The sequence below is a fragment of the Culex quinquefasciatus genome, chromosome 3 (genome assembly GCF_015732765.1).
Source record: "Culex quinquefasciatus strain JHB chromosome 3, VPISU_Cqui_1.0_pri_paternal, whole genome shotgun sequence".
In the NCBI taxonomy this organism is placed as follows: domain Eukaryota; kingdom Metazoa; phylum Arthropoda; class Insecta; order Diptera; family Culicidae; genus Culex; species Culex quinquefasciatus.
The window spans coordinates 187,866,123-187,888,741 of NC_051863.1; the positions used below are offsets into that span (position 1 = coordinate 187,866,123).

At 33.6% G+C, this 22,619-nt stretch overlaps 1 protein-coding gene across 7 annotated transcripts in view; it reads right to left on the reverse strand.

Annotated features, from left to right (window-relative positions):
• The window catches only part of LOC6041058 (multiple C2 and transmembrane domain-containing protein), a 105,400-nt gene that overhangs the window by 80,083 nt on the left and 2,698 nt on the right, over positions 1-22,619 (reverse strand). For 3 of the 7 annotated variants that reach the window (XM_038261558.1, XM_038261557.1, XM_038261552.1), the window contains exon 2: positions 2,538-3,007. The gene's annotated coding sequence lies outside the window, so the exon portion shown is untranslated. Of the gene's footprint in view, positions 1-2,537; positions 3,008-19,355; positions 20,327-22,619 lie in introns of those variants that run through there. The other 4 variants (XM_038261555.1, XM_038261554.1, XM_038261553.1 and 1 more) reach the window with 4 other exon arrangements.

The window sequence follows — 22,619 nt, forward strand, 5'->3', positions numbered from 1 at the left end:
CATTAGATGTATAAACGTTAAGCCTTTCAAATCATGGGATTGATTAAAAAAATGGTAAATATTGTTATTTAAGAGATCAGACATTTTCACGACACTTTTAACATTATATATTAAAAATCGTAATTTAATAAATTCATCAATATTTTGATGATAAAGAGAAAACCTCGTTTTTCTTGTGAGAAATTATCCATTTTTTATTTGGCTCAAATTTTTTGGAGGCCATCCCTATGACAAAAGAAGCCATTTGGTGTCATTGGTTCACCCCTACAAGTCTCCATACAATTTGAATACGAAAGTATCCGAAAATCTGTACATCTTGAAGGAATTTCCTGATCGATTTGGAGTTTTCGGCAAAGTTGTAGGTGAAGATGATGAGGACTAGTAAGAAACAAAAGTACACGTTTTTTTTGTAAATTTTTATGTAAATCTTTTTTTGACAAAAAAAATAAATTGCTAAAATCTGTGTTTCTTCATTTTTCTATTTTTTTAAGTAATATTGAATATTGGACCCTTTCGAAAGTTTTAGCCTTGATTCCAAAATTGGACCATTAGTTGCTGAGATACTGGCTTTAGGGGGGCTATTTCGGAAATCTTTATTCATAGTCAAAATCAAACTTTGACTACCTAGCCAGTCTTCAATCTGTAGTCAAACAAATTTGTTGGGTAAGATTTCTATTTTTTCCAAAAAATCATAACTCTGCGGCAAAATGTATGGCCGTTTTTCACAATGGCTCAAAAGTTGCGGATTTTTCTCCTTAAAAATATTTGAAACAATACAATTTAAATTAATTGAGGGAAATTGAATCTTTTGGTACACATTTTATTTAATGTTTTTGTCACACTTCTTCAAAATTGACCTGGAAGATCAGGGGTCAAAACAAAATATTTTAGATGCAACCAACTGAAATCAATTTAAAAAAACATTGCCCTAGGCTTAAATTAATTTTTAGCATGTTTGGGTCAATTCAAAAATCTTTTGATCTTTTTTGTGAATTTTCCATAAACAGAACCACAAAAAGTTTTTCAAGCGCAAATCTTTGTTTCCGTCAAATCTTACATATTTTGAAAACTAATGATTGCTAAACAACTGAAAGAGTAAACCAAGCTTTTTTAAAAAACTTACAGATTTAGGAATATTTACATACCATTTTTGAATGTATATTAGGGTGACAATAAAAAAATCGACATCAAAGATAACCTCTGACTCAATTTCTTAGGCAAAAATAAGAATCTGTGCCAATTTTGAGCCTAATCGGTTAAGGTTTTAGGGTCGTTCTCTTTCATTGAAGTTTATTTGGGGAAAATCGCAAAAATGTATGGGAAAAAACATCACTTCAGGATTTTGGCAGCAGGTGACGCAGGTGTTGCAAAAAATTGTCCAATTGTGAGATTTTTGTAGGAAATTCAAAATTGGCACAGATACTTATTATTGCCTGAGGTATCTCTTGAGATTTTCCAAAATTTTAAATTTTACTTGTCACCCTAATGTACAGCTGTAAAAAATGTGTGGAGACTTGTATGGGTGAACGAATTGCACAAAATGGCTTCTTTGGTCATAGTTTGACCCAAATAAAAAAAAACTACTAAAAAAGACACTTAAAAATGTTTGGTTTAAATGCACTAAACAATCTTTTATTGAAAATTTTGATTGTACTGTATTTTAATGATATAGCAATTTTGCTGAAATTAATTCGCATAAATTTATTTTAACTCTGTACTGCCCAAATTTTTTTTCATAAATTTTTATTTTCCGTGTACAGGAGGTCATTTTGAGCAACTTTTGTTCTACAAATAACTTTACTTCTCTTGTGATATGTTTTCTTGTTTAATTTTTAATATTTTACTTTGCAATTATCTTGTTTAATTTATGTTTGTTTTTGGTAATATTGGGCTATTTTACCACCTCCTTTTATTACAATTTGCCTATCTAATTTTTCATGTTTTTACAGTCACTTTTTCGATTTTTTGCTTGTTTTTCTCATTTTCTGCTATAAAATGGCACCATTATCATTCAAATTGTAAAAAAAATGCGTAGAGGAATTATCTGGGATACCAGAAAAATTACTGCATATTTCTTTTTTACTTAAAATATAGGAAATGTTAGTAAAAATACAGCCAAAGTTGACTCCTAAAAACATTTTTAAAACAAGATAAACTTCAAACCCATAAAATTTCTAAAATTTTAAGAGTCCTTCTTTCAAATGCTTTTTAAAGATGAATAATTGATTGAAATTTTTTTTTTTGCGATTTTTTAAACCGAAGCCCGTCTAAAGGCGGGGTTGGGTTATAGAGGGTTAGCTCATCGAAACAAATAAAGCTTTATTTTTATTAATTGTATTAACATGGTTTTAAAATTTTGATATTTTTAGTATTTTTCATTTATTTTAAGGATATTATTTTAATGATTCAATTAATTTTTTTATATGCTTTAAAAAATGTTTAAGAAATAAATCATAACATGACTTCCACCCACACCGTGACCCGTAACAGCAGGATATCAATATCCACCGGTGGCCACACACCGATTTCACACACACCTACTGGTTGCTTAAGGCAGGCCCCCGTGTCGCAGGCGGCAACAACGACGATCCCTCCGGTTCCGTTTGGCAGCCACCTGCTGCGGTGGTGGCTTTGGCAGCGTTGACGTTGACGATGTCTGTTGAAACTGCCGTCGACGGCTGCAGCAAAATCATCGCGTTCGGTCTGCCAACACTGGAGAAGGTGGTCCCGGTTTTTGGGCAATTTCTCCGCTCTAGGCTCTAGGACCTGGGCCCCCCGGGAAACTTGTTACATTATTATCCTTTTTACTTTTGCGGAGGAGGCTTGCAGAATTTATTCACGGTTGTGATTTTTCCTTTTTACTCTTCTTGACTTTTGCTTCTTTCTTTTTCAGATAGTCACGATGTCTGCACTTGTTCGGTTCTTTCAACGCCGTTTTCTGCAACAACTTGTTAGTGAGGAACACGTTTCACGAAGAAACGACTGCCGTGGCTCGTGACTGAAGGATCTGTAAGGGAAGGATAGACGGGAAAAAATACTCAAGTTAGTGCCACATTTACTGCCACTTGAAGCCTCAGCACGATCGCGTGTTGCTGGTTTGAAAATTGAAGCAAATAATGGAAAATAATGGCACCTGATGAATGTTTACTCAATAAATCAAATAATTGCGCTGAAGCTGAATTTACCATATTATACGTTTTCAGCCGATCCAATCAAAATGACATCATCCCCACACGTGTCTTGCCAACTTATTTTTTTTAACGAAACACACTAACGATCAGAATGTCCTTCCAATAAGGAACTTCCTCCCCGCCCAGAAGCCCAGAAACCGCAAATTTATGGTCCCGCTCGGTCACGGATGCTAACTTCTGAGAGAAAAGCTACATAAATCAAATGGCGACCTGCCCAGCACTGGATGACTGGAAGGCAGTTTCGATTGCAATAAGAGGGAAAGGTCAAATGGTTGATGGCTGTCTGTTATGTCTTGTTTTTTTTTTTTTTTTTTTTTTGTGGAGAAATTGGGCAGACATGTGTATTTTTTTTTGTAATATGGAGATTTGATGGAATTTAAAGATGTACCTTCGAATTCTTTTACTGCTTTTTAGTTATCAGGATTGACAAATTTTGATTTAATTTTGTTTTGAAAATGATCTGTGTTTAACTGGAATTTTCTTGCTCTATGAAGATAAATTGTATTTTTTAGGTGTACACAGCAAACAAAGTTGAATTTTGTAATGTTGAAAATTTGGTTGGTTGAATTTTGGATATTTTCCAACTGGCGTTCAAATTTTATTTTTACATGAATTATACAATCGCTAAGATTGTTAATATAGTTTCTAAAAAAAATCAATGTTTATATTAAGTTTACTAAGTTTATAATCTTTAAAAATATAAAACATATCAATTTTGGGTAAAATTGTTAAAAAGTCACAATTTTTCGTGAAATTTGTTAAAACTAAATTTGTTTATTAAATTATCGATTCATATTGAATTTTAAATTGAATTTGAAGCACCAATCAAATGTTTTCATATTTTATATGAATCTTGTTCTACTGAAAATGCCTAAAAATTTGAAGTTTTTTAAAATTATAATTCAAAAATGCATAATATTATTATTTACAAACTTATTTTACCCTATCCTAGTGGATAATTTTCCGAAGATTCTGAAAATGTTTTCCGTTTTCAAATTCGAAATCATATTCATTGAGGAAATCAAGACACTTTGAGAAAATTAAAATAATGCCATTCGTAGACAATTTTCTTAATCATAGTTAACTAACTATTTAAACTTTTCAATATTTTATGAAAACTTCTTCTTGAGTTACTTCTAATACTTCTCTACCATGGTCAGTATGGTTCCATAGCATTCCGTACGTATTAAATTTGTACTCTTCATTTTGCGGAATTCTCTAAGATTTCGGTCATTCGATTTTTTGTATTTTTTAATCCGGCTGAAACTTTTTTGGTGCCTTCGGTATGCCCAAAGAAGCCATTTTGCATCATTAGTTCGTTCATATAATTTTCCATACAAATTTGGCAGCTGTCCATACAAAAATGATTAGTGAAAATTCAAATATCTGTATCTTTTGAAGGAATTTTTTGATCGATTTGGTGTCTTCGGCAAAATTGTAGGTATGGATATGGACCACACTGAAAAAAATGATACACAGTAAAAAAAATTGTGATTTTTAATTTCACTTTTTGTCACTTAAACTTGATTTGCAAAAAACACTATTTTTCATATGTTTTAGCATTAGCATTAGCATTAGCATTTGGAGGACGCCCCACCACCGGAAGGCTCCACAACGCTTATCCCACTGTTTGGTCTGGTTGTGTTAGACCCTCATCCGGAACAATAATCCAACACGGGAGATACCATGTCTTCATCTTTTGATGAGTGTGTAATACAGCCCAGGGCATAAGGGGGTCCACGCCGGGTCCAAGCTATCCTCGGGGAAATGAAGGAATGTTAGTAAACACCTATCTAAAGTGCGCAGGGACCCCTACGTCACCTTAGTGGTATAGATGTTTGTAGGGTGGTTTTGGACTCAATGTTAGTAGGAGAGGTAGAACCCTAGGATATACCCCGAAAGGTATTGCGGGCGAATCAAGTAAAGTTAGTTTTTTTATTATTAAACTTATACTTGTGACTGTATAGTATAAAAGATGCATGATTTATTATTTTTTTTTATTTTAAGCCACGGCAGATATAACGCGACGAAGCCGTGTATGATTAAATTGACTGTAGTATTACTAAACTAACCATTCATTCCTGTAAAAGCAATGCTGATTAAACACAGTTTTAACATGTCTGCTGTTAAACTCAAGCTACCGACTGTAAGAGTAATTTATATTTTATATTTTCCTTTAAATTATTATGTGTTTAAGCGGAATTCGAGGTTATAAATGATTTAACGCATAGTTGGAATCTTGATTTTAAACTCTTACAGCGATGCAGAGTAAATATTAATTATTTATTTATTTAATTATTTATTTTATTTAAATGTAAGATTTATAAGTTGATTTAATACGACCGATTCAAAAATTATAATTAGTTATTTTTTTTATGGGTAATGGGTTTAATCAGCATATTAAATATACATATAATATACATATCAAATATAATGGAAAGTCCTCACATTTTTTTTCGAACGAAATAATCAAAATAAACAAATTGCTGAATAGGTGACATCGAGCTTTGAAATCTCTTCAATCAATGAAATCAATCCCTTCTTTCAACGACATTCACACATAGGAGATCTCTGTCAATTCAATACGAATTCTGAAACGGAACCTAATCAGATTCCGTTTCAGAAGTCGAAATGAACTGACTGGGTCTGATCGTTGTGCATCAGATACCTAAGTGTGTGCTCAACATGGAGCGAACTCACCGAGAATGTTACACCAATACATCGGCACTGTTGGTTCGACCGCCTTCACACTCTGCCAGAGCCGGATGACGATGATGACGATGACGACACAGCGCGGCATGATGACAGCAGATAATCAGCACCAACAACAAGCTCCTCTCTCTCTAAAGCTAAAGCGGGTAGCGCTTTCAACACAATTTCGGCAAAAAAGGCCACACCGCCAAGCTTTCTCTCTCATTTCACTTCACTCGTCCCTTCTCCTCCCCGCACATCCAGAGTCAACAGAGCGCGCGTGTATTTCACAACCACCCTGTACACTCTTCTTCACAAAAAACACTTCTCCCGCTCGCCCAGCCGCTACAACACACCAACACCTCTTTCTCTCTCTCTTTCTCGTCGCGCCCCGTCATCGACAAACCAATACACACATAGATGAACCAAAAGCTTCCCACCGCTGTGGCGTACACTAATACAACTGAAATGCATCGAAAAGATGTTTCAGAGCTCAGCGACGCCATTCCAAGAACAAAAACAAATTCACTGAATAATGCACTTATCTGACGGAATTCAGCAAAAACTCCGTCTTTCCCGAATGGACGGAACACTTTTTCGGCAATAAAAACACTTTTTGATCCGAAAATCCGAATATAAACGGTAAAAAAACGAAAAGAATCGAGCGCGACTTCCAGCAAGACCACGCCCGGGCAGTGTTGCCAGATCCGGTGGGCACTATTTTTCATATGTTTTAGAGTACATCAAATGCAAACTTTTCTGAAATTTCCAGAATGGGCAAAAAATCTTTGAGCGAGTTATGATTTTTTGAATCAATACAGATTTTTTCAAAAAATCGAAATATTAGGTGCAAAAATTTTTCAACTTAAGTTTTCGATGTAAAATCGAATTTGCAATCAAAAAGAACTCAAGTGAAATTTTGATAAAGTGCACCGTTTTCAAGTTATAGCCATTTTTACGTAACTTTTTTGAAAATAGTCGAAGTTATTGATCTTTTAAAAAATAGTGCCCATGTTTGCCCACCTTTGAAAACATATTTTTGAAAAGCTGAGAAAATTCTTTATATTTTGCTTTTCTCAACTTTGAGGATACGACCCTTAGTTGCTGAGATAATGCCATGCAAATGTTAAAAAACAGGAAAATTTATGTTTTCTAAGTCTCATCCAAACAACCGACCATTTTCTAATGTCGATATCTCAGCAACTAATGGTCCGATTTACAATGTTAAAATATAAATCATTCGTGAAATTTTCCGATCTTTTCGAAAACAAAATTAAAAAAAAACTAAAATCAAGACTAACATTTCAAAAGGGCCTAATATTAAATGTTTGGCCCTTTTGAAATGTTAGTCTTGATTTTAGTTTTTGGAAATTTTGTTTTCGAAAAGATCGGAAAATTTCACGAATGTTACATGTTTTAACATTGAAAATCGGACCATTAGTTGCTGAGATATCGTAATTAGAAAATGGTGGGTTGTTTTGGTGAAATTAAGAAAATTTCAATTTTCGTGTTTCTTTTTCTTAAGGCGGCTCTATCTCAGCAACCCGAGGTCCAATCTTCAATGTCTCGTTGACAATTTTATAGCAAATTTTTTGAACTTTTTAAACAAAAATACTGTTAAAAATTATAACGCATGGTCACTATTTTTAAAATTGAAAAACTGCAAATATTTCGCTAAAATAGAACTTTCGGTGGCTATATCTTGAAAACGGAACCCTTTATCAAAAAATCTGCGAAGTACTTTTTGATTGCAAATTTAATTTTGCATTAAAAAATAATTTCAAATTTGTTTTTGCATGAAACTTCGTTTTTTTTCCAAAAATCACTATTTTTTTCATGACTTGGCGGCAGATTTTTTGACCATGTTTCTCTATAGCTCAAAAGTTGCGGATTTTTGTCCCCTTAAACATATCAATAAATCTCGAAAATCAAAAAATACGTATTTTGGGAAATTGAGTTTCAGTGAAAAAAAAGTTGATTAAAAACTCTGCAATTTTTTTTCCGTGTACCTATTTTTTTCTCAAAAGTCCTCAACAACACCTACAACTTTGCCGAAGACACCAAATTGATCAGAAAATTCACTCAAAAGTTACAGCTGTTTGAATATTTACATACCATTTTTGTATGGACAGCACCCAAAATTGTATGGAGACTTGTATGGGCGAACCAATGACGCAAAATAGCTTATTCGGTCATATGTAAGGCCCCCACAAAGTTTAAGTCAAATAAAAAAATACAAAAAATAAAAATGGTCGAAATCGGCCGATTTCGTAGAGAGTTGCTGATCAGTAAAATATTATTCAAATAAACATAAACGATTCAGAAAGCAAAAGGATAAAAACACATTTTCAATTTAGTTTTTATACTATTCCTGGTTGTTGGACTTTGCTTTTGTTTCTCATAAGAATTTTCATAACGAGTTCTTTCAGAAGTGAACTTCGAAGCTGAATAAGATTGATAGCACCTGGCGCAGCGCTTAAACTCGACTTGTTAAGCAGACTGGAATAATTTACCTGCGAGTTTTGTAATCACCCGCATATTTCATGTCAGGGATGTTAACTTTTAGTTGTACTTGTTTTGCAAAATATAGTTTGCACTATTATTATATAATACCTTAAATAAATTGTTTAAACACAATCCTCAAAATAATTTTGCTATTTTTTATAGGGTACGTTATCCATTAGTGGACCCCTTTCCTATAGTGGACCCTCTGAAGGGTTTTTGATGAAAAAATCAATAAAATCCCAATTTCAAGCGTGTTGTTGTCTACAAATCATTTATTTGGCATGTTCAGCATCATTCAAAACAATGTTGACTGACATTGAATTGTCCTTTTCACCAAAATAAGTGTTTTGAGTTCGACATCTGAAATCAGCCATGGCCACTAGCATTTTCACAACAACACTGCATTTATATTTTATGATTGAATTAACCATCCAATCAATTTTTGACTGATTATTTAACTTCAGCAAGTCGAAATAATGTAAGTTAAAGGATCTTTACTAAAATAAAGCGAAGAACTGCCATTTTCGAGCAAAAATTAGGGGGGGTCCAATATAGGACAACGAAATCCAAACTTTTCCAAAAGTGGACCCTTGTTAATTTAACCTTCAAAAATGAAGAAAACTGTGTATTTAAGCAAAAGTTTCTCTAAAACATGCAATAAATGCTAGTTGTTATCAACCTAAACGCATATTTTTTTCAATTATGAGTATAAATATAGCTGTTTTCATGTTAAAAGTACCAAAAATGCTGAAGCCGTAAAATTTAAAATTAATCAAAACTATAGTTAATTGTACTTAACTGAAGCATCATAATTGCAGTTTAAAATGATATTTTATAATAATAACTAAATAACAAAACATTTTTTAAATAAACATGCGTGGTTTTACCAGCAACTGTAAACAAATCTATTATTTAGTTTCGGTCAACCATTTCTTTAATTAATATGGAAAAATTTGCATCAAGATTACTTTTTTAAATTATTTTTATGTTTATAGTGGGTTTTGAAACGTATTCTCTGATCTTTTCGGAAATAAATGTGTTTAAATGTCTGTTAGGTTTTTTGTTGTTAAAAGCCAAATTTGTTCACAAAACATATTTGTTTATAATGAAAAGTGAGCAAAATCCATCTTTTATTCATTATATCTATCATTAGACCTACACCATGCATCAAAACATCAAATATCGGTTAAATTTGGTATAAAAATAACAGTTTGCCTATAGTGGACCCGGGTCCACAATCGGATTATGGACCCGGGTCCACTATAGGAAAAGGGTCCATAACAAGGCAAAAACTTTTTTCAAATGGCTATTTTTCTGCTCAAAATCAAATAACTTATGAAACAAATAGTCAAAATTGTTCAAAAGACTTCAGATTTCATTGTTTTGTACAAAGGGTTATGAAAAAGTGCTTAAAATACTGAAAATTTGTGAAAAATGTGCTTCGGCTCTACTAGGGGGTCCACTAATGGTTAAAATACCCTAATTTGAAAAAAAAAAGTATTTGAGTCTATTTTGAACACATTCTTCTTATCTGTGCCATTACGTCACCATAACAACCAAAACAATCACACTGGGAAAAGTCACCACCACCAAACCGGGAAGAAGAGGGAAAACAGCAAATTTTAATTACCATCCAGCAGTGGCAAACATTATTCGTCTGTCGGTCGTTGTTTTTCGCTTTTTTTTTTCCTCATCACAAATGGCACCACGCCAACTTGGATCGCGAGCAGCCAGACCGACCGGGGGAACATTTTTCGGTCAATTGTCTTCCCGAGCCGCTGCCATTTAAAAATCGATGCCAGCTCTTAGATTTACACGACACTTTTAGTGAGAGTCTTTTTGCAGGTGGTTTCTGGCGGCGATTTTGAATTGCAAATTAATTATTGATTGCTGATTTTTGTTAAAAATCATCCAAAATGTTCAACAATCTTTAATTTTTTTAAGTTGATTGAAATTTAATAAAAAAAACATCGCTTTCAAGATTTCAAGGTAAAAAACAATATAAGCAACACCGTTCTCTAATGTCACAACAACAAAAAATCGTCACAGCATTGAGTGACGGATGTTTGAAAAAGTGACACACATACACATACCTATCAGCACGTGGCACGTTTTTCACAGTCTCGTCTAGATGGTGATATTTTCTCAATTTGCTTTTTTTTTGTGCCGGGGCGTTTCGGCTCTCTTTAATTGAGTTTGAAATTTATTAGCTTCGATGTGTCAGCCAGAAAGGGCAATTTGTAGCGCTAAATTGGGAACGTATTGTTGTTGTTTTTAGGTCTGAGCTCTTTTTAGTAGAAAATTGATTTTGTTTAAAGGGCATGGCAAATGTTCGCTTAAAAAATATTGAAAAATATGTTTTAAGCAAATTAAACTTAATCATTCGTTATCTTTCTAGAAAAAGTTTTGACAACCTTCTGAATCTAATTTCATTTTAATTAGCTTCAATGATATATTGACAGTAACAACTCAATCGCTATCAAACTAAACCCAAACATCAAATCAAAGCACAAACACAAACAATACGTCGGAGCACACGTTCTGCTCCACCAATACCATCCCACGCTGGCATGGCAGTTAAAGATCGAACCAAACTTTGTTTATTTTCGTTCAAATGTTGGTCTCGTCCGCGTGAAATGTTCCAATCGTTGTACTTCCCAGCGAGAACTGGGAAGATGATGGGGCGTGTAGAGGGCATGAATATGTAATTTATTTGTCCCACTATTACGGGTGAATCAATGCCACGGTATAGTGGCTCACAAACACATTGAAAGTAGCGCACCACAGTTTGTGAGCAGCTGGGTATGTTTAGTGCTGAACCGGTTTGCGGAATTTAATAGATTTGTATGGAATTTATTCTTTTAGGAGCAAGTTTAGGAGATAATTTCTAAGGGGTTTTGTCCAAATAATCTTTCAAAATCAAATCAAATTATTCGTATTGCCTTGGCGTTCTCGATTGTGAGATTCCTACTCGAAACTAGGTGTCCGAAAGCTTGATTGTTGAGGCAATTGCAAACCTCTTTTTACACCTAAGCTTCCATCCACCCCGGGATTCGAACTGACGACCTTTGGATTGTTAGTCCAACTGCCTACCGGCGATTCCACCGAGGCAGGACCCAGGGAGACGACTCCTACACCTGGACTGAGCTATCGACCTAACCTCTAGGTTAGACTGGGCCAACATTTACTTCCCCATCCGACGGAAGGCGTGATCAGACTAATCTCGTCTCGAAAAATGCCACCGGGACCTTCTGGGATCGAACTCAAGCCGACTGGGTGAATCTTTATTTTATTGTAATTTTGAGACTAAAGCTTTGCAATGTGACAAGTGACAGATTTAGCAAAAGGCGTCATCCATAAAGTATGTCACGCTAAAATCGGTCAAAAATAACCCCCCCCCCCCTCCCCCCTATGTCACACTTTGTCACCTCGACCTCGAAAAGTACGTCACGTTTTGTCAGACACCCTCTCCCCACCATTTTGTTTTTTTTTTTTTATTTTAAATTTCAACATTATTTATAGAAAGATTATTTTCAAATTCGGATTTCAATCTAGAAAGTTTCACAGGTTGTGTTTGTATTTTTTTATTTTGTCAAATGTTTTGGTGATAGAAATCATCATCAATGTTTTTTCCGCAAATCTGTTGATTTATGCATATTAAATCTATCATTAAAAACTCTGTTTCTTAAAGCTTTGGATTGGGTTTGTTTTATGAGTAATGTTTATCAAACATTAAACTATGTTAGCTTTAATTTCGGACTGAATTTTCAGTATTCAAGAAATAGTCTAGCGTGACGTCACAGTCTCACGTACCCCCCTCTTCCCCTTGTCACACTTGCGACAACCCCCTCTTCCCCCCTCCCCCCTTAGAGCGTTACGTACTTTATGGATGACGCCAAAGAATAAATTAATAAAAGTGTGTTAGTCTGATTTTTGTTATAAGAATATATGCCTCTGATCGTGAAAGTGGGAGAGTGACAAAAAATAATTCTAATGCTTACAAAAAGCATTACATTACTGCAATTGATTTTTGACAAAATTTCAATAAATTTATGAAAATTCTTATTTTTCTAAAGTTTTATGACTTTACTGATCCGTGTTACAAAAAAGGTTTATAAAAAGCGTGAATATGCTCTGTTTCATTCAAAATACAAAAAATAACCCTCTACTGCCCAAGTCATTTGGAGAAACTTTTGTTCAACTAAAAACATTCCTTCTCTTGTTTTATGTTTATATTTGTTTCTGATAGTATGTGGCTCCTATTATTATCTTTTGTCTATTTTGTTTTTTTAATGTTCTCACAGCCCCTTTTTAATATTTTTGTATGTTTTTCACAATTTTTACTATAGAATGAAGACATTATCAGTTAAATTGTGTTAAAATGCTTAGAGGCATAGTCTGAGACAAAACAAAAATTACTGCATACCTATTTTTACATGTAATAAACAAAATATTAGTTAAAAACTAAGTTGACTCAAAAAAATAAATAACGTGTTTCAAAACATTGGCAAAGTACCATAAAACAAGTCACACGACAATTTTCTTAAATTTTAAGATTTCTGGAGTTTTTTTAAAGGTCCAACAAAACTTTTTTAAAACTCCAGACTCAAGACGGTTTGAAAAACATCCAAAACGCAAAAACTGGAAATTTGGTTTATTGGACCTTTAAAAAAAACTCCAGAGTTCTTCTTTCCAATGCTTTCAAAGATCGGAAATTTGTTAAAAAATATTATTTTGACGTAGTTTTAGACCGAAGCCCGCCTAGAGGCGGGGTTATGTTGTACAGGGTTAAATCATTTTTAAAGATTTTTCCTTGCAAAAATTTCATTTTTAGACTTTTTTTGCACTCTGATCATTCACGACAATTTTGAAGGGAGGGGCGAACAAACACTTGAAATTATTTGGCATAACGAGCAATTTTTGAGATGGATTCAAAATTCAAGGGGCTATTCTAGAAAAAATGTTTGTTTGTTAAGGGTACATGGTACTTTTTCAGCTTTCTTAATTAAGTTTTATTATTTTTTAGTTTTTTTTTATAGTTTCAGACCAATTATAAAAAAATCGAATCTTTTTGAGCTAGTTTGTAAGATTAAACCGATTAAAATATTAATAAACACTATTTTCTACCTAAAATTAACCCTCAAATTACTTTAATTGAAATCTTTCAATGTCATCAAATATATTGCATAAAAAATAATTAATTTAAATTTTTTCGGAGTACATTTTCAATTATTTTGAAAAATTATAATTTTTATTAAATCCGTGCTATTGTGGAAAAAAATGTCCATAGAGCAATTTTCTTCACCAAAAATTTGCTCGAACTTTTGAGCCATACAAAAGTATGGACAAAAACTTTGCCACCGAAAGTCACATTTCAAAATGGTAAAATATTCAATATTACAGCCTTTTGAAATGTTAGAATGTTGATTCAAAAATTTCAATTTTTTTTTTCGAATTGATCAGAGAATTTTAAAAATGTTTTATTTTTTAACATTGATCCTTGAACCATTTATTTCTAAAATATTGGTACAAGTAAAAAATCAGGTATGGACAGGCGTGTAAACTATTTTAAAAAATCAAAAAAAAGTTATTTTTAAGTTCAAATTCAACTTTAAGTGGCTATATTTTGAAAACGATGCACTTCATCAAAAATCGGATGAGTACAATTCGATTTCAAATTTGGTTTTCATCAAAGCCTCAAGCAAAAAAAGTCGAGTAAAATTTCTATTTTTCCAAAAAAAATCCATTTCCATTTTTGTCCATGCTTTACCACGGCTCAAAATACAAAAAAATATAAAATGGATTTTAGGATTTTTTTTTGTAAAAAATATATTTTTTTCCGTGAGCTTTTTTTTGTGAATAGTTATCATCAATACCTACAACTTTTCCGAAGACACCAAACCGATCAGAAAATTCCTTCAAAAAATACAGATTTTCAAATATTAACATCTGCCAAAATTGTAAGGAGCTTAAATGGAGCTTTTTTTGTTTATGAAAAACATTTCAAGGTTTAATAGCAATAGGTTTTTTGCGAGTGTTTTCCTATTTTCTGTTTCGTTTTTCAGCAAACTTTATTTCCATCCATTGAGATAAATGTATTAGTCACAGCTGTAAGGATCCCCCAAAACTCTGTACTGCACCTATAAAAACTATTGTTAAACGATAACTAAAGAAATAAACAGAATTGAATTGAATTGAACATTTCAAGGCAATATAAATACTGTTTAGAAAATCTAGCTGAAAATTGACATAACAACTTATGTAATATGGATTGAAATTCAAAAAACACAAAATTATTTTTGTATTTTTTTCACATTTAGTCGTCACCCTGCCAAACCTAATTCGCTCGCGTCAGCCAAATCAATATTCCTGTGTTTTTATACTGTTTTTCTTCTCTTCTCTTCTCGTCTGCGTCATCCCTTAGTGTTGTAGTCTTGTATTGCTGGAACGCGCAAAAATAGCCCTCCCCATTTCTGTGTGATCGGGCCTGCATGCAACGATGCCTCTTTCGGCGGGCCAGAGCCCAGGATAAACTGGCCAAATCCGGCGGCGTCGTCGGCAGCATTGCAGGCTGGCGCCAAAGGGCAATTACTCTGGCGACAAAAGTCGGACGATTAAGGCGTCGGAAAAATGGAGGGAAATTTTTATAGCGTGCCTCCCGGCTTTGTGCGTGTATGAATTTTAAAGTTGTGTTTTGATTTCTGAAGAACACAAGCAATTAGCAGGGTTTGATGAGATATGTTGGACGTAATTTTTAAAAATGATGTTTTAAATTAATTCTGAAATTTGTAACTCTCATATACAGCATTCAAATTATTGTTGTAAAACTCGACACAAATAGAACAAAACCACAAGAAAGCTTAACCCCCCACTGGTATCCAGGAAAAATGAGGCAAAAGTGCGTGACTGGAACTTCCATTACCCTCCTGAACCCGGTCACGGTGCTCGGAACTTCCCTCTTCTGGGCCACACGTACGAACGTTGGGAAAGAGGCGCTAAGTGCCTTTAGCCATAATTACTCACAGGAAGGTGACTGACGTGTGCCGTATGGTCGTGAGTATGTGTGTCGAGTGCCATTGATTTTTCCAAGTGAGGAAACTTCAAGAGTCAAGCATAATCAGTCAGCCTGGTGGGTGGGTTGGTTGTTTGTTTTGCCCCTTCAGCTTGTTTGGGAAGAAGGTGGGGAACATTTTCTCGGTCACGAAAAGTTTCCTACAGATCGTGACCAGCACGAGCGAAGAGTTATTAAACCGGGCAGTAGACCACGTGCCGGTCATTGGCGATACTGGCAAAAGGGAGGCAATGATATGTGGAAGTAGAGGAAAATAATTAAAAAAGGTTGTTATTGTGATTGATTGTTAAGACGATTTGAAATTTAATGGATTGAAATATAAAAATAATGGGAGCGGATTTTCTTGATGGTTCTTCATTTAGGAGAAATTCTCGTATGCTTGGCGTGCTAAGGATTTGATCCAATTTCCTTGAGAACCCAGAGTTTATTAAAGAACGGACAACTCAAATCGAAAGTATCAATCGAAGCATGATATCTTTCAAATGGACAAACTATTGAAACTTGCAAAACGTGACAAAAGATATAATCCTTAAAAAATCAATTTAATTAATCTTTTAAATTTCGGAACAAAATATATCATAAATTGCTTTATACGTTGTAACGGTTATGCTTTTGTCCAAAGGTTGCAAAATATGCATTTATTAAAATAAAAAAAAGTTAAAAGCTTAAAAGTTTCTATTGAGGAAAGCAAAAAACAACAATTTAAAATGTTTTTTTTTAATTGTTTACAAGTTTTTCAATGAATACTTCAATTTTGAGGAAAATATATTTTTATTACAACCTGATTTTTTTAAAGAAAATATTGCAATAGGTGGAGACTAGAGCGTCCAAATTTCCCGGGCTTTCGAATTTTAATGAGGGCGTTGCAAATATTTTTCAAAGTTTATGTCCCCCCCCACCTCCTTTCAAAGTCAGCCTGCATAATCAGGGGGCAAAAAAATATTTTTCAAAAAACCTCAAAATTTTAATGAAAACTAAAGTTCCATCAACCGAAAACTAGTTAAAATGCATTTTCCTGCGTTAGCATGTTTGAACTGCTCTGAAGATAGTTTTAAATGTAAAACACCGGTTTTCGAAAATATTAAAAAAAAACATAGTTTTCAAAATGAGTAACAAAAGAAGCAAAAATTTGTATGAAGCATACACAATTTTAATGTTTGTTTGAATCATGCTAAATTTTATTCGTTTGATACCCATATTCCATATTTAAACAATGTAATCCATATTTAAAAACGGTATTTTAAGAAAAAAAATAATTTCATTAAAAAAAATCTTATGAGAAGAAAAAGCATACCGAAAAACGGGGTGACTTTGATAGCCGGGGTAACTTTGATAGGTTTACAATTTTTCCGCAAAATGAAGAGTACAATTAAAATACGTATGGAATGGTTTAGTATCATACTGACCGTGGTAGGAAGTGTTCAAAATACCTCAAAAAGAACTTTTCATAAAATTTTGAAAAGTTTAAAAAGTTAGTTTACTATAGTTAAGAAAATGTTGATGAAAGTCATTATTTTAAACTTCTCAAAGTGTCATAATTTTCTCAATGAACATGATTTTGAATCGGAAAGCGGAATGCATTTTCGGATTCTTTGGAAAATTTTCTACTAGGAGAAGGTTAAATAAGTTTGTAAATAACAAATAAAATGTGTTTTTGAAAAACAATTTAAAAAAATCTTTAGATTTATAGGCATTTTCAGTAGAACGAATTTTATACAAAATGTGAAAACTTGTGATTCGTGCTTCGAAATCAGTATAAAATGCAATATAAATCGATCATTTTATAAACAAAACTAGTTTTAACAAATTTCTGACAAAATTCCGACTTTTAGCAATTTTACCTAAAATTTATGTGTATTTTGTTAAAAAGCTTATAAACTTAGTTAACTAATTATAAACATTGATTTTTTTTTCTTAAAAACTATATCAGCTACTTTAGTGATGGTACATTTAACGTACAAATAAAGTTTGAACATCTTAAATATGATTTTAACAAGAAAAACTATGACTATCAAAGTCACCCCGGAATTTAAGCTAAGAATTTTTAACTCAACTCTTTTTCTAAACACTATTGAAACAACTTTTTTTCCAAAATAGTGCATGGACTTTGTTTGGCTTACCCCAGTACACGTTTTAAAAATAATAATCTTGAGAAAAACCTTACCTGTTGGAAAATATTCAAAAAACAAATTGAAATCCTATCAAAGTCACCCCGGTTTACGGTAGTTAATTTCGCTTTGTTTGATACCCATATTGTAAATTATAAAAAGGTGAGTTCTTTAAAAAAAACGGTATCTTGAGATTTTTTTTGAGCATTCATACTTTTAAACTTACTACATTTTCAAAAAGTATATTCTTTGCGAAAGCATTAAAAATAGATAGAATTATCGAAATAACGATACCGATAACGAGAGATTATCGTCATCGTCCCGAAGATAACGATAACCATTATCGTTATCGTCCCGAAGATAACGATAGCCATTATCGTTATCGTTAGACGATAATTTTATCGATTAACAACCTTGAAATGAATGTCATGAATGAATGTTCATTATTATCAATTATATGAACCGTGAGTTTTATAAGGATTGATGGTTTTCATTATTTTCAAAAGTATCCAATTGTTGCCAGAATCCTTAATTATCCTTTGTTTAGAGTAAATTGTTCGTACATTTAATCTTACAGAACAAATTCAATTGACATAAATTTTGAACAAAAAAATTGCATCGGCCTTATCAAAATCAATCAGACCGAGCCACGTAGCCCAGAGGTAACGCTTCCGCCTTGTAAGCGGTAGATCGGGGTTCAAATCCCGGCTCGGACCAACACAACTGGTGATCTTTTCCCTTCTGGATTCGATTGCTTAGTAAAGGGTAGGTAGTGTATCGTCACAAACTGGACCTTATCAAGACACCTTAGGGAGACAACCTATGGAATGTTAACATTAACCTTAACATGTTAACATTAAGTTGAATAATGAACTGTCACTGAATCCGCTTTGTAAATGCCGGCCCCGATACTCTTCAAGGGTGTTCCCCTCAGGAACTGGGAAAGATTTACTTTTTTTTTATCAAAATCAATAAAAAAAAAATTTGTGTGACAAATAGTCTTACAAAATTCAAAAGGACAAGAAATTTTTTTAATCTTTTTAAATATTTCTTAAAAGGTCTTTAAAAGAATGATTATAATTAGTGAAATATAATTTAAACTTTATTTTCTTCAAAAGACATTTTTAGACATTTTTATGAACAATTTATCCGTTGGATGGATAGACATTGGATATCTAATGTATTCTCATCCCTCACAAAAATGACACAATTCTTAATCGTTTGAGAAAAACTGGTTTACAGGTAATGTTATGCTTAAAATGGTAGAAAATAGTATCAAACCAAGAAGCTTTGTTGATCAATAACAGCTCAAATTTAATCAAAAAAGCAAAAAAGTGCACTCAAGGATTAAATTCAAGGTCAACGAACCAAAAAAAAATCATCACCCCTTAACGATGTATTTAGATCAAATCTGTTGACTGATATCGTTATTGATGTTAAGTGTTATCTAGGTAAAATTTTATCAGTCTAATTAATTTTAGTATTTCGAGTAAGAACGGCATGTAAATGGACTTTGAAATGAAAGCATTGATTTGGAAAGAAAATTTATGATTATCGAATCTTCGTTGTTTTTCTTCTTGCTAAACTTTTAGTTAAATTGATGTTACATTAGTTGATTTTACTATTTTTTATAACCCGGTTTTTTAGTTATAATCTTAACAAAACGGACGAAAACGGAACATGGATTTTATTTGGAACATTCAGTTTGGATATTTGTCTAATACGCCGCCAATAAATTCTTCGCAACAAAAACTTTTTTCATATAGCTCATCCAAAGACGAACTCAACTGTAATCCGATTCCTTCACAGTCGTCACCATGTCTTTCTTGCCTTGTACTCTTATTGCTGATACCGCTGCCGACTATTGGGACTATTCGTCTTTTGACCTCCTTTCCGACCGTATTCCTTCCTCGGCGTCGTCTTCATTGACTTTTGTCACTCTTCCTCGACGCGAAGTCTTTCAGCCTATCCCCGATCAATTTGTTCTCCTTCACTTCGTTCGCAACGCTATGATACTAAACCGTGCAGTATCGTCGTATCACTCATCACTCATCAAATTACAGCCCCGACGATCTGTCTCAGCAGGGCACCACCAAACCCGGATCTAACATTGAACCTTTGAAGTTTGCGTCGCTTCACGGCCACCTGCGATGTCCTGTGACTGCTCCAAATTTTGCCCGTTCACACACACTGCGGGCGATTCACTCATGTTTCACTCACTTGCACTTGATCCCACAATTACGCGATGCTCACATCTAATGAGATGACATTTAACACTGCTGGGGAACCGACTACGACGTCGGAAGTGGTTCCGGTGGAAAACATTTTTCACACTCGACAGCTCGTGACAGCTTTTCCGACACACACCGACGATCCATGAATGGGGGGCCACTCCGGAGTGGAAAACTTTGGGGACACTCGACACAGAGAGAGAGAGAGAGAGAAAAAAGGTTCTGAACACCAACACCAATGCACAATTGCCCGACGGAACGGGGAGTCCGCCCCCCCAGTTAAAGTTTTGATGAACACACCAGGTCTAGGTTGTTTCTGGCTGGAGAGCCAGACTCATACACAGACGGATCTGGCTAGAATGACAACAACACTCCCGACTTGGTCAGCTTGACGGGCTGTACTGAACGAAGCTTGGCAAAGGCCGGTTGGGTGATGTTCCAATACTCATGGGTGGCACTGTTTCAACGCTTCTCGATCGGGGGAAAAGAGTCTCTTCTCTCAATGCAAAGTTCAGCACGTTGCGGATGTGTGTTGTTTTTAGCGAACGAGAAGTAAACGGAGCGATTCCAGGGAAAATTACAAAAAAAACATTAAAATTTCAAATAAAGCGTCACATTAAAATGTTACTTGTTTTTTAATGATCAAATTTTTTAACTTCTATTTACGATTTTATTGATAATAAAATATAAACAAACCGATATTAAATTTTCAAAACATGATACAGAAATTAACTGTTGCAAACTATCATGGATTCTCCCGTCGAATACATTTACACAATTGCTGGTTTGGTGAGCGCAGAACATTATCGCGTGTTCTTCCCCGATTCTAACAGTTTGTGATGGTATTTCGCGAGAGAGCGAGAGTGCGTTCTAAGCGAGCTAAGCAACACACAAACGAATGAAGCTTTGATAGAACGCGTGGTTTCACGAGTGGTTGTGTGGAGTTTTTGCACAGTGGGATTTCGTGATTGGTTTAATAAATGGAAAATTAATATCAAATATAAAAATTTGACATTTTGAATATTGCGTAACTTTGTGTAAGCACTTTGCTAACTATAAATGTAAACATAGCTATACCCTGGCCCGTAGCCACGGGCTGTTTGTTTTGTTCTGTTCTTGTTGTAACCGAAATCAATCAAAAAAATCAGATCATTATTCTTAAAAAAATAGCTTAAACAGCTATCTTAATTCGTTACATTTGTCCTGATTTGCTCAAGATGCCGGTTTTCGATGAATAGTTAATTTTTAAAACACCATACTATTTTCAAGTTTAAAGTCATAAATAAATGTGAATATAATACCAAATCTATTATAAAAAAAAATAAAAAATAAATAATAGAAAATATTTAAAGCGCAAAGCATTTTGCGGATCTGTAAACTAAAATTTTAACAATATTCCCTAATAAGCCAAATTAATCCTGATATAGACTGAATACAAATTTTAAAGCTTTGCAATTCTTTTCGATCACTAAGTATTCAACTGTTGATTTATTTGCAATCCCAAATCTAAATTTCTAGACCAAAATTAAGCTTGTTTTCAATTTCGGGAATTCCCGGGACAAAATTCGCAATTCGAAATTTTCGCAATTCGCAATTTTCAGTGTAAGAACGGGCCTTGATCGATCTTATGTACCAGGTTCCCGACGAACGCGCACTGCCCTTACACCTACATCTCACCCTTGCTCTGAGTCAGTACGAGCAGCACGCTAGAACACGTTTTGAGTGTTCGTGCCAGGCATGCACACCTTCTTTTCCAGTTACGCATTTCAACTCGGCCGGGGGTGGTACATTACGTAGGATTTGATGTAAGTATAAGCGCCTAATCATTTATAGTGTGCCTATCAATTTTCATTAAAGCAAAAACTGTTTTATATTAGTTTGAATTCAAAAACTAATTGTTATTTTACTGTGTATTGTTTTCTCCTGAAATATTCCCTAATGTTAAGTCGTGTTTATCTGTTGATATTTCTTATGTCTTCGGGAATTCCCGGGACAAAATATAAAAAAATCCCGGGATTCGGGAATTCCCGATTTTGAAAAAATCCCGGAATTTTTGTCCCGGGAATTCCCGCGATGGACGCACTATAAATATCTCTTGATCCTTTGTTTTTCGCTAATTTTGCATTATAAATCTGCTATATTCCATTTTCAATGTATTTGAAATTGCCAATAAACATTTTTTTAGTGTATACACGGAGAAAAAAGAGTTCCCAAAATCGTGAACAAGCGTTCATGAAAATGGGAACCTCGAACAAAGTGTTCAAATTCCATGGTACGATTTTGAAAAACGTACCATGAAATTTGAACACTTTGTTCGTGGTTCCTATTTTCATGAACGCTTGTTCACGATTTTGGGAACTCTTTTTTCTCCGTGTAGATGGCTATGAAAAGAAAATGTTTTCATTTTTAAACATTTGTTTTGAAAATTGAAACCAAAATTTGAAACTTAGTACAAGATTTATTTGTATTATTTCTGTTTTTATTTTTTATTTAAAAAAATATTTTGTGTTGAAACTAAAACAAGTTAGGTCATTAGACTGACAGTTCTGTTTTGTTTTTTTCTTCGCATTTTATTTTTAGAAAATGGATGATTTCAAATTAACTGCATGACGCCTTTTCGCCTTTTTTTGTTTAGAACAAACTTTTAGTGGCGATATCTTGAAAAAGGTGCACTTTATCAAAATATCTGAAAAGAACTTTTCGATTGCAAATTTGATTGAACATTAAAAACTGAAGTAAAGCTTTTTTTTTCGGGTAAATATCTATTTTTCATTAAAAAAACTTTTTCAAAAAATCATAACTTGGTGGCAAAACTATTACC